Genomic DNA, 11566 nt, shown 5'->3' with positions numbered 1-11566 from the left:
ACGCAAACTCAAGAACTCACTGTGCTGGACACATCCTGCTGATCAACCACTCTCCTGATGCCCTCCAGCACATTTCCAATAGTTCATCTCATGCTCAGAACACCTCCTGCCCTTTATTTCAGGGGAGTTCAGAACGAGCTTCTGGTTTCTCTCCCCTCCTCCCTTGAAAACAGCCTTAAAGTCTTGAATAAAGTCTTCCTTGCCTGTTTAACTTTGTCAGGTGTAATTTTACTCTGACAGTAGAAAGTCGACAAGTAGACAAGAAGGGAGAACCTTCTCAGGCAGAGAACACAGCCCTGGCAAAGATCTGGAAGCATCATATTCTACTACCTTTTTAAGGAGATCTACCCCTATTTGCTACATACGTGAGGCTACGGTCCTCTCTGCCTACCCCCTACCTTGTGCGCACTTGTTTCCGAGAATTTTCCACCTCCAACACCTCAGCAGCGCCAGGATGCAGTGAGACGCGCTTTTGAGAATCCCACCTGTTGTCTTCTACCGTCGCTCCCCGAGCCTGGAGGAATCCTACTTAATGCCACTGGACTGTAGATCTAAAAATGGTTAAAATGGCATATTTGATGTTTCGTATGTCTTACCACATTAATAAAAAAGTAATCCGCCCAAGAATTTGCATCCGTAGAGAACATTTGTAATGTTACAGAAGAACGGAATCCATGTTTAGACCAGTTGGAGGCCTGACCTCAATCTGGAAGTTACTCTTCCTTTCCCCAGTCCCCAAGATCAAAAGGAGAATAGAATGTGATTCTTTCCCTAGGTCCATACCCGTGACAGGCAGAACAATAGCAGGAGCCACAGAGACATTCTTCCCCTAAGTGCAAAGAGAAGCCGTAAGAATGACTGGTGGCAGCCATCTTGGGGAGAATATATTCGAGAACTTTCAATACAGAGGATAACCCCTGACCTTTAAATCTGAAAATTTAGGACTGGCAGATAGACTAAGAATATTTTGTATTTGTAAATTAGAGCACTGACCGCCCCCCCCCCCGCAAGGCACTTAGGCCGCCCCTTGAATTTGCACAGGCTGATCCGATGAGTCACTGATAATCTCTCCAGCATCCGGCATTAGACTTCACTCCTGCCTTATCTTCCGCCTGGCTGCCCATGCCCTGTTATGTCAGACCACAGCATTGCTCTTACCCAGGGAACTGTTAGCCAGGGTAAGGTTGGAGTTAAAGAAGCTGTCCACTATTGTTTGGTAGCAACGGGGTGCGAAAGAAATTGATTCCCTAAGTCCAGAGTGCACGGGTTAGGTAAGCAGGGCCTCTTTGAGAACATAACCTTTGCCCAGCTTCTTCTGTGGGTGGGCAGCCAACTATAGGGGTACCCTAAATGCTGAGTATCTCCTGGGACCGAGACCCTGGTCTCTAAGAGGAAGAGTTCTGTCTCCAGGTTCCCTTTCTCTCTTTCCTACCTATTAAGGAGGAAAAAATTAGAAATTAGCAAGGAAGTGTGAAATATGGAGCGTTTCTTTAAATTATCGAAGTTTCTTGGATTTTTTTTTTAATAATAGTCAGTGTTTTAGCTCCCTCTAGTGGCCAAAATTGGGCTTTGCAGTTAGAATTTTAAATTATTGAACTTTATTGTCTATCTAAATACTGTTTGGAGACAGCATATGAGAAATCTTAGATTAACTAAGGAGATTCAGTATTAGAAAGCCAAATATAGGGGCCTTCTCATAATGCTTTCTAAGTCCTTCAATTTCTGGGCTTACCGAAAAGACACATGTAACTAAGACTTAGTTCTGAGGTGGTGATGACAATAATAACAATCATTATAATAATATAGCTAATATCTGTTGAGTGCTTACTATGTTCAAGACAACATTATAATGCTTTTAAGTACTACTCATTGACCCCACAATAACTATGTGGCAAATTCTCTTGTACCCAATTTTTAGAAGAGAAAACAGAGATAAGGAGACGTGAATAATTTGCCCCAAGACCAACCACCTATTGACTGGCAAAGCCAAGATTTAAAGCCCAACAGTCTAGCTCCAGAACCTTAAGTCTATACAGCGTAGCATAAATGTGTACGTTAGGTCTGTGGAATCAGAGAGGCTCTCTCCACTCCTCTCCAGCTGCATGCTCCTTTAAATAGAATGTGATCATGTTTCAAATGCTTGGGAAAGACAGAAGCACCATAGGAATCCAGAGTTGGAACTTGATCAAGGCATTTCTCAGAGAAATTTCAGAGGTAGCAGGAACTTGACTTCAAACCTTGGTGTGAAGTGGAAAGGCACAGAGAGGGAAAGCATGGCTCAAGTAAGGAGGGAAAGCAGGATGAGAGGCAGCAATGCAATCAATGGAGGACGTCAGGGAGTGTGGGGGCAGCGAACAGAACCAAGGGAACACAGTGGGGGATGGGAGGATGTGCCAGGAAGGAGAGGAAAGTCCAAAGGTCAGCTTGGGTCATCTTGTTCATGGAGGATCTTAACATCAGATTAAGAACTTAGATCTTCTCTAATTATTGAGAATTTTAAAAATAATATTTATCACTTTTGTCATTTTTCAAAAGCAAGATGTGCCCAATGTGGAAAATTTGGAAACCAAAAAGGCAAAGCTAAAACACTATTTGTAATTCCACTTCTCTTTGTAATACTTGTAATAGATCTTCCAGTCTTTATCCCACATACATATTTTAATCCCCTCCAAAAAGTTATTGAACTTTACATAATAAATATACAGTATTTTAATGTTTTGGTTTTGTCTTTTATTATAGTACATGTCTATTATAAATAAAGTAGAAGCATAAACATTAAAGCAAAAGTAAAATTATAAGCATTTCCAAGCTCCTATGATTAAAAATCACTTTTATTGTGTATGTATCTTTGTGTGTATATGTATGTATGTACCCCCTTGGGAAAAAACAAATCCCATTCAAAAATAGAATAATAATTTACAAACTGTTTTAGACCCTGAAGTTTTCTCTTAACATATCATGAACATCTTGCTTGCTGATATATGTATTTCTACATCAAAATTTAATGGCTGCATCCTTTACAAAATAACTTAATCTCATATTTTTGAATTGCTTTTGCATCTGTTGAAAATCAGTGAACTACATATGTGTGGGTCTATTGTTAGACTCTCTGTTCTATTGATCTATTTTTCTTTCTTAATTCTAATACACAATCTTGATCAGTGTAACTTTAAACTAAGACTTGAAGTCAGAGAATAGAAGTTAGCCAAATTTTGTTCTTTTTCAGAGTTGTTTTGGCAATTCTATGCGCTCTGCATTTCCATATGCATTTTAGAATCAGCTATTAAAATGTACAAATAAGCCTGTTGAGATTTTTGTTGGGATTGTCTTATATCTATCAAATCAAATTGGGGAGAATTAATGTTTTATCCATGTTTACCCATAACCATGGTATTTATCTCTGTTTATTTAGGTTCTTCAATTCCTCTCAGTATAGTTTGCAGTTTGCAGTATATAGGACCTGCATATTTTTCTTATATTTATCTCTAGGTAATTCATATTTTTATGCTATCATAAATGACATTGTTATTTTAATTTCAATTTCCAATTGTTTGTTGCTAGTATATTGATTTCACTACTTCCAACCTTGCTAAACTTACTTATTAGCGCTAGTAAATATATTGATATATGGATTCCATAGGATCTTCTATATAGATGATCATGCCAATTGTGAATAAAGACCATTTTACTTCTTCATCTCCAATCTGGATGTCTTTTATTTCTCTTTCTTGCCTGGATGGACTGGCTAAAACCTCCAGTACCATGTTGAATAGAAGTGGTAAAAGTAGATGTCCTTGCCTGTTTCCTCATCTTAGGGGAAAAAAATTTGTCTTTTAAGTATGATGTTAATGGTCCAGTTTTTGTGGTTGCTCTTTATCAGGCTGAGGATATTCCTTCTATTCCCAGTTTGCTGAGGGCTTTTATCAGGATTGGATGTTGGCTATTGTCAAATGATTTTTCTCCATCTTTTGAGATGATCGTGTTTTAGTCTATTAACATGGTAAATTACATTGATTGGTTTTCAAATGTTGAACTAACTTTGCATCAAGTGAGGTAAACCCCATTTGATTGTGATGCATTATCATTTTAATATAGTGTTAGATGTGATTTGTTCAAATTTGATAAGATATGGCATCTCCATGTTCATGAGGGATATTGTTCTGCAGTTTTCTTATATATTTTTCAGGTTGTGGTATCATAGTTATACTGGCCTCACAGATTGAGCTGAGAAGTACTCAGTTTTCTGGAAGAGTTTGTGTTGAAATATTTTTTCTTCTTTGAATGTCTAGTAGGATTCACTTATGAAGGCATCTGAGAACAGAATTTTCTTTGTGGGAAGATTTAAAACTCCAAATGCAATGTCTTTAATAGATGTAAGGCTCTTCAGGTTTTTATTTCTTCTTGAATAAGTGTGGTAGTTTGTATCTTTTAAGGAATTTGAAAGTTTTCTTGTTTCTTAAGGTGAATGCTGATGTCATTGACTTGACCACCTTTCTTCTTTTTTAAACAGGCATTTAGAGCAAAAATATTCCTTCTTATTACTGCTTTAGCTGTATCCCATAAATTTTCAAATGCTTTTTCATTTTTACCTAGTTAAAATTTTTCTTAATTTCTTTTTTGATTTCATTTTTGACCTATGGGCTATGTAAACATATGTGATTTATGTATTTAAGGTTTGTCCAGATAACAGATAACTGTCTGTTACTGATTTCTAATTTCATTCCACTGCAGTCAGAGAACATACTCTGTATGTCTTTTGTTAACCTCTATCTTGATTGCAAACAGAAATTCAATCCCATGCTTTTGAACTTGTGGGTTGTTTCTAATTTTTGGTACTAGTGAAAAGAGTTCTTAGATGAAGATGAACTTGGAATCTTTGCATCCATTCTCATTTTCTTAGCTAAATTACAAGAAACCAAAATTTGAACTCAAAGAGTATTTACTTCTTTTTGCAGAATTTATATTACTGCTAGGTGGCTTGTTTCATGCTTTGCTTTATATTCAGTAATGCGCACATATTTTCTTCAGAACAATAATTGTTTTCTATAACATGTTCTTAATCACTGCATAATATTTTATTGATGTACAAAATTATATTTAACAATCTTCTATTGTTGGACATCTCAGCTCTATCTAATTTGGGACAAGTTTCTATAATGCTTTAATAAATCACATGGTGGATCATTCGTTTGTAGAAGAGGATTGACCTCATAAAAGCAGAGATTTAGGGAAGACAGAAAGCAGGATAGAGGATAGATTTGGGCTGAGAAGGACTGGAAGTAGGGAAATGTATTCCATCCCGGTAAGATTCTAATGTAATACTACAGAAATGAGGCTCTGGTGGTGACAAAGGAATGGAGATGTCAGGATGGGTGGAGGAAATATTAAAACAAAAGAATCTATCACACTTAGTGACTGATCTTGTGAGAATTAAAATCAATCTCTACCTGTAAAGCAGTGGCAGTTTTATTTTTTTTAATTTTTTTTTTTAAGATTTTATTTATTTGACAGAGAGAGAGAGACAGCAAGAGAGGGAACCCAAGCAGGGGCAGTGGGAGAGGGAGAAGCAGACTCCCTGCTGAGCAGGGAGCACGACACGGGGCTCAATCCCAGGACCCTGGGACCATGCCCCGAGTCGAAGGCAGACGCTTAACGACTGAGCCACCCAGACGCCCCAAGCAGTGGCAGTTTTAGATAAAATTGTCTTCACGTTTTATCTTCAAAATATCCATTTTCTTAGCATTTGTTCTCACCTGTCAAGCAGTAATGTTTTTTAATCACGCAATAATGGTTTCTTCATAGATAATAGAAGGAAACCAGGGAAACTATTTTCTAAGGCAATTCTATCTAAGGAAGAACAGAATTCATATAACTCCCCATTACTTTTATAAGCAATACTCTTAGTCTCAAAATATTTTGCCCTTTTGAATTATACCCTTACCATGTAGAGAAACAACAAATTTGAGAACCATCCCTAACCTTGTTACACTTGTATTTGTTGTCTTGCAATGTTTTAAAGTAAAACCCATGTGGTCGCTTGACCTAGAGAAGGAGAAGTCACCTTCCTGTCAATACGCCCCCGAGAGGCCGCCCACCGCTCTGGCTCCCGGTGCCTCTCCAGTGCCCAGAGCAGGCAGGGGCTTGCTGGGTCTGTTCGGTGAACAGACAAGGCCTGTGTCTAAGCTCCCTAGTCACACCTTTCTTTATCCCATCTCCTTTCCTTTCCACTTCTCTTTCCTACCACTCTCACCTTACAATTTTTGAATGCTCCATGAAATGTCCATTATTGTGCACATTGGCGCACGTTATCTCTTATTTTAGCAGATGATTCAGCTGTTTGCTCAAATTTTTAAAAGAATAAAATTGGTCATTGCATTTTAAGTTCTCTCCTGATCACTTCCCTAAAGCCTTAGCCTTGGCCAGGTCGTCACAGTCACAGCTCGAGAGGCTTGATCTCATGGCTAGGGCAAAGCACCAAATTTCCTCACAAACCCCCTAAAAAAAACAAGTACACTATCAGTTTCTTTACTGCTCATTTAAGGTCAAAAAGTAATACTATGGTCACTGAAATGTACTTGAAGAAAACCCAGTTTCCATTTACTGTGTGGTCTTCTGGAAGTTTTTAATAGGTCAATTGTATAACTACCTCAACCATAAACTCAGTCCCATAGGAGTCGAGGAGCACGAATTTTATCTATTTTAAGTTTTTATTTAAATTCCAGTTAGTTAAAATACAGTGTAGTATACACAGTATTACAGTGTAATACACGTCCAAACCTCACCTGGTGTTCATCGCTACAAGTGCCCTCCTTAAACCCCATCACCTATTTCACCCATTTCCCCTCCCACCTCCCCTCTGGTAATAAGTTTGTCCTTTATAACTAGGAGTCTATTTCTTGCTTTGCCTCTCTCTCTCTTTTTCTCCCTTTGCTCATTTGTTTTATTTCATAATTCCACATATGAGTAAAATTGTATGGTATTTGTCTTTCTGATTTATTTCACTTAGCATAATACTCTCTAGTTCCATTCATGTATTTGCAAATGGAAAGATTTCATTCTTTATGACTGAATAATATTCCATTATATATATTCCATTATATATATGTATACACACACACACCATCTTCTCTATGCATTCATCAATCGATGGACACTTGGGCTGTTTCCATAACTTGGCTACTGTGGATAACGCTGCTATAAACATTGGGGTGCATGTATCCCTTTGAATTAGTGTTTTTATACTCTTTGGGTAAATACCTAGTAGTACAATTGCTGAACCCTAGGGTAGTCCTATTTTAAACTTTTTGAGGAACCTCCATACTGTTTTCCACAGTGGCTGCACCAGTTTGCATTCCCACCAACAGTGTAGGAGGGTTCCCCTTTCTCTGCATCCTTGCCAACACCTGTTATTTCTTGTGTTCTTGATTTTAGCCATTCTGACAGGTGTGAGGTGATACCTCATTGTGGTTTTTGACTAAGGAGCACCAACTTTAAATATATCAATTTACGAATTATTTCCCTCCCTCCTTAAGTCCCATCTACAACTTTGACAATCTTAGGCTGTTTAAATCTCTTTTGTCATGTGCATATAATATTGGTAATAACTACCCATCCAAATTCTACCAGATGCTTTTAAAATACTCTATACTTCTCCACTACTGTCTCAAGGCTCGTTAGCTAAGTCTCTGAAGTGAAGACACTGAATCCAGTTCCATTATGTGTTGTAAATTTCTGTTTAGTATTGAGTTGGCAGCCCCAAATTCTCTCAATAAAGTATAATGATTTTTCAGGATTTTTCAATATCCATCCTCTTTTCAGTCTTTTCATTGACTACTTACTGACTTGCTACCTTGGGAAAGCTACTTATATTCTCTAAGCAGTGGTGGGTTGGAGCAGGAACCTGCTTATCAGAGCCAATTGTTAAATCTTCAGGAGTTTTGCCTACAAGTTTTTAAACCTTTGGAGACTTAAAACCGGCCATGATAGGAGTGTTTACCACAGATGATGGCAAAATGCTATAAAGGGGCACTTCTTTCTGCACAGAGAGCTAGTTTACCAGCTTACTACTATCTCTAAACCTTAGTTTCTTTATCCATAAAATGAGAATAATAAAATTTCAATCGCTATTGAACACGTTCAGTTGCAGTAAACATAATCTCTCTGCTAGTTTGAATACAAAAGGAATCTGTTAAGGAGTCTGAAATGTCCTATAGATTATAGAGAATACTGATAAAATAGGTTATCAAAAAAACAAATTCGAGACTCATACCATAAAACTGAGCCACCAAGGGACCTACTGCCTCTTCTATATTCAGGAAGCTACCCGCCCATTTGGGAAGCTGCTGCTTTGGTTACCCGTTGTAAGAAGACCTTGCCTCTCCCAGGTTCAGGAAAGCCTCCTTGATCAAGAAGCCATTGCGGGCAAACCTGCACACTGCCTCTAACTACCTCTTGCCTTCTGAATATCTCAAGATAGCACCTGGTTGGCAGAAACTAACTCATCAACAGAACCGCAGCTGCACGGGAGGCTTGGAAATACAGTCTTTATTCAGAGTATCTTGTGTGCCAATAAAAACTCAGAGGTTCTATTGCTGAAGATTAAAAGAAAGGGGGAGAATAGCTTTTGGAGGGCAGCTAGCAGTCTGCCATTGACCATCCATTTTTATCCCTGAGATCTGTGAACACCCTTTTTCCCCAAACAGAATAATTCATAGCCTACCTATGAAGTATGACTTCAAAGTCCCATCCAGAGATTGAACCCAGTTCAAAGGCCAGGACATCTGAATGACTCCAAGTCCTCTCCATCAAGTCCAGATGGGGCTATCTGTGGACGAGCGACCCAGGAAGCGACAGGGAAGTTATCCCCTTATGTCCAACAGCAAGAGACGCAAGCACACTATCCAAAGATAGACTTGGAACAGGATAACTGTAATAAAAAGTTCCCTTCAGAAAAATATTGTGCTGGGCAGGCATTTCAGAGACCTCTGCCCTGGCAATAGACTGCTATGATTTTTCTAGGTTAGCCTGTCTAACAGCCTCTGGTTCCTCTCACATCTCCATGACCACTGACTTTGTTTTCTTGGTTGTCCTTCCTTATCCATGAGACTCTTTGACATATCAGAACTGGGCATTGGAGAGTCTTCCTTTCTTGGGCTTGTAAAACTTTCACATCCTGCTTTTTTTCTGGTGCTTAAGTTTGCTTCGTGCTGTCAGGCTGTGGCAGGCCAGGGTGACCGTTTCTGTGGTAAAGAGCTTCCTCATCAACTTGATAGGCTTCCAGTCGTTCTTCTGATCAGTTCCAGTGTGAGAATTGTACCCAAAGAACTCATCTAGATGTTATATATAAATCTATAATATATTAAATTTAAATATATATATTATTATATATTAAAACCCGAAGATCTAGTTTTAATTATTAGCTATGTTCTGCACAGCCTCTTTTCAACCTAATTGTGGGGTTTATGTTCCTCCCAAAAAAGATCTGCTTGATTCTACTAGTATGTCAGAATGTGACCTTATTTGGAGACAATCAATTTGGAGATAATCAAGTTAAAGTGAGGTCATTAGGGGGAGCCCTGATTCAATATGACTGGTGTTCTGTTTGGACACACACTTGCATACATGGAGAATGTCATGTGAAGAGGAAGGTAGAGATCTAGGCGAGGCACCCACAAGCCAAGGAATGCCAAAGGTTGCCAGTAAACCACCAGAAGCTAGGGGAGAGCCATGGAACAAATTCTTCCTCACCTCTCCCAGAAGAAACCAACCCTGCTGACACCTTGATCTTGTAGCCTCCAGAACTGTGAGACAATACATTTGTGTTCAAACCACTGAGCTGGCTCTGCTTTGTGAATAGCAGCCCCAGCAAACTAATACAGGTGGCTACCATAATGTGCTAAAACACGGCTCTGGAGTGGTAGGGCAACACCTTTAAGCTCATCTATGCTGCTGGGCTGGTTCTCACCGTCTAGCCCACAATGCTTTGGCGGGGTGCTTGTGAATAGTTGGGGCCACACTGCTCCTTCAGAGCAAACTCTCATTTTTGCTTAAGTGTGGAAGTACAGACACAATTGACTTTCTCAACACTGTGAGGCCCCGCATTCTTAGACTCACAAATATTTTAGGTTCTCTGCCACAGGTGGAGATACTCTGCGACAGCTTTAGATTCCTGTCCTTTCCTTCACAGACAACTTCATTTTGTTTTGCAGACTGGCCAGATCTAGATATAGTTCATCTTTCTCTTGTACAACTTTGCTGAAAGTAGCAAAAACAACCAACCTATATCATTATGAATTTTTCCAGCCCTCTAACCTACTGCTGCAGGCTCCATCAAGGGATCTTAGGCAACCATTTATCAAATACTTTGCCACTGCATAACAAGGTCTCCAGTTTTCTACACTGTTAGACCTGTCCGTAGCAGCTACTTCTTGGACTGCTAAGTCAAGGAAATGTATGTTAATATCTCTTAGGGCAGCACCCCACTTCTAAATTCCAAATTTTGTATGGTCAGAGTTCCCTTGCAGAGAACAGAATTCATTTTAGCTGGTTTAATCAGAAAGGGATTTAGTACAGGTTTTGCTATGGCTTAGAGAATCAGTGGAGGACTGAAGAAACAGTCGAGGATTCTTTTGAGGACAGTACAGCAGAGTGAGGCTTCCTATGCAGACGTTCCTACTATGGCTATTGGAAAACCACCAAAATCATAAAGCAATTTTGTACTGGGGCAGGGGATTGGGAAACAGAATTGCACAAACAGTAAAAGCATGACTTCTACCTTACAAATCTCTCACAAGTACATCTGATTAGCAGGATCCAAGTCAGTTCAGAGCTCTGGCTATCAGAGTCTCAGAAATGTCTCTTTTTCTGGACTGTGATATGCCCAGCTACAAACCAAGGGCTCTATTTCTGGGCAAGAAAAGGGGGAAGGAGATAAAGCACAAGTAGTCAGATTGTGAATATAAATATTTTAGGGTTATTTCTGACATAGAGACGACCCTTGATTAATGACAAGCTTATGAAAACACAAGTTCCCTGTTTGAGAAACTGGGCATGCAATCAGAAATATTAGATCAGGTTTGTAAAAGGCAAACTATGGCACAATTATTTTGCATTTTTATTTGTTCAAGTGTAATACAGTGTTCTCCGAGCCGGAATATTTATAAATGTAACCTTCTGGTTAACACAGTTCATTCTCTGCGAAGTAATTGACCTTATAAGTCAAAGGTCAGGTTCTGGTCCCATTGAAGTCTCTTACACTTTGTTCTTTCTCAACTGGCTTCACTTCTCCATGTCTTCTGATACCCATGATCCAAGGAAATAAGAGCTCTCAGAAGTCTTTCAAACTTCATTGTATCTTTTTACAAATTTGAATTTTGAATCTAGATTTGTGAAATATGTCTTAGGGCAGGAGTAAAGTTTTCCTATAAAGGGTCAGATAGTGTTTTCAGCTTTGTGGGTCATATAGTGTCTGCTGTGGTTTCTCAATCCCGACATTGTAGTGTGGAAGTAGCCATAGACAGCATATAGGCTAATGAGAGTGCCCGGGTTCCAACAAAACTGTGTTTAC

Source organism: Eumetopias jubatus, unplaced genomic scaffold (assembly GCF_037043125.1).
Source record: "Eumetopias jubatus isolate StellerSeaLion01/CBP00866 unplaced genomic scaffold, mEumJub1_p1.0 scaffold_5, whole genome shotgun sequence".
NCBI classification, from domain to species: Eukaryota; Metazoa; Chordata; class Mammalia; order Carnivora; family Otariidae; genus Eumetopias; species Eumetopias jubatus.
Note: the sequence above shows the minus strand (reverse complement) of the source record.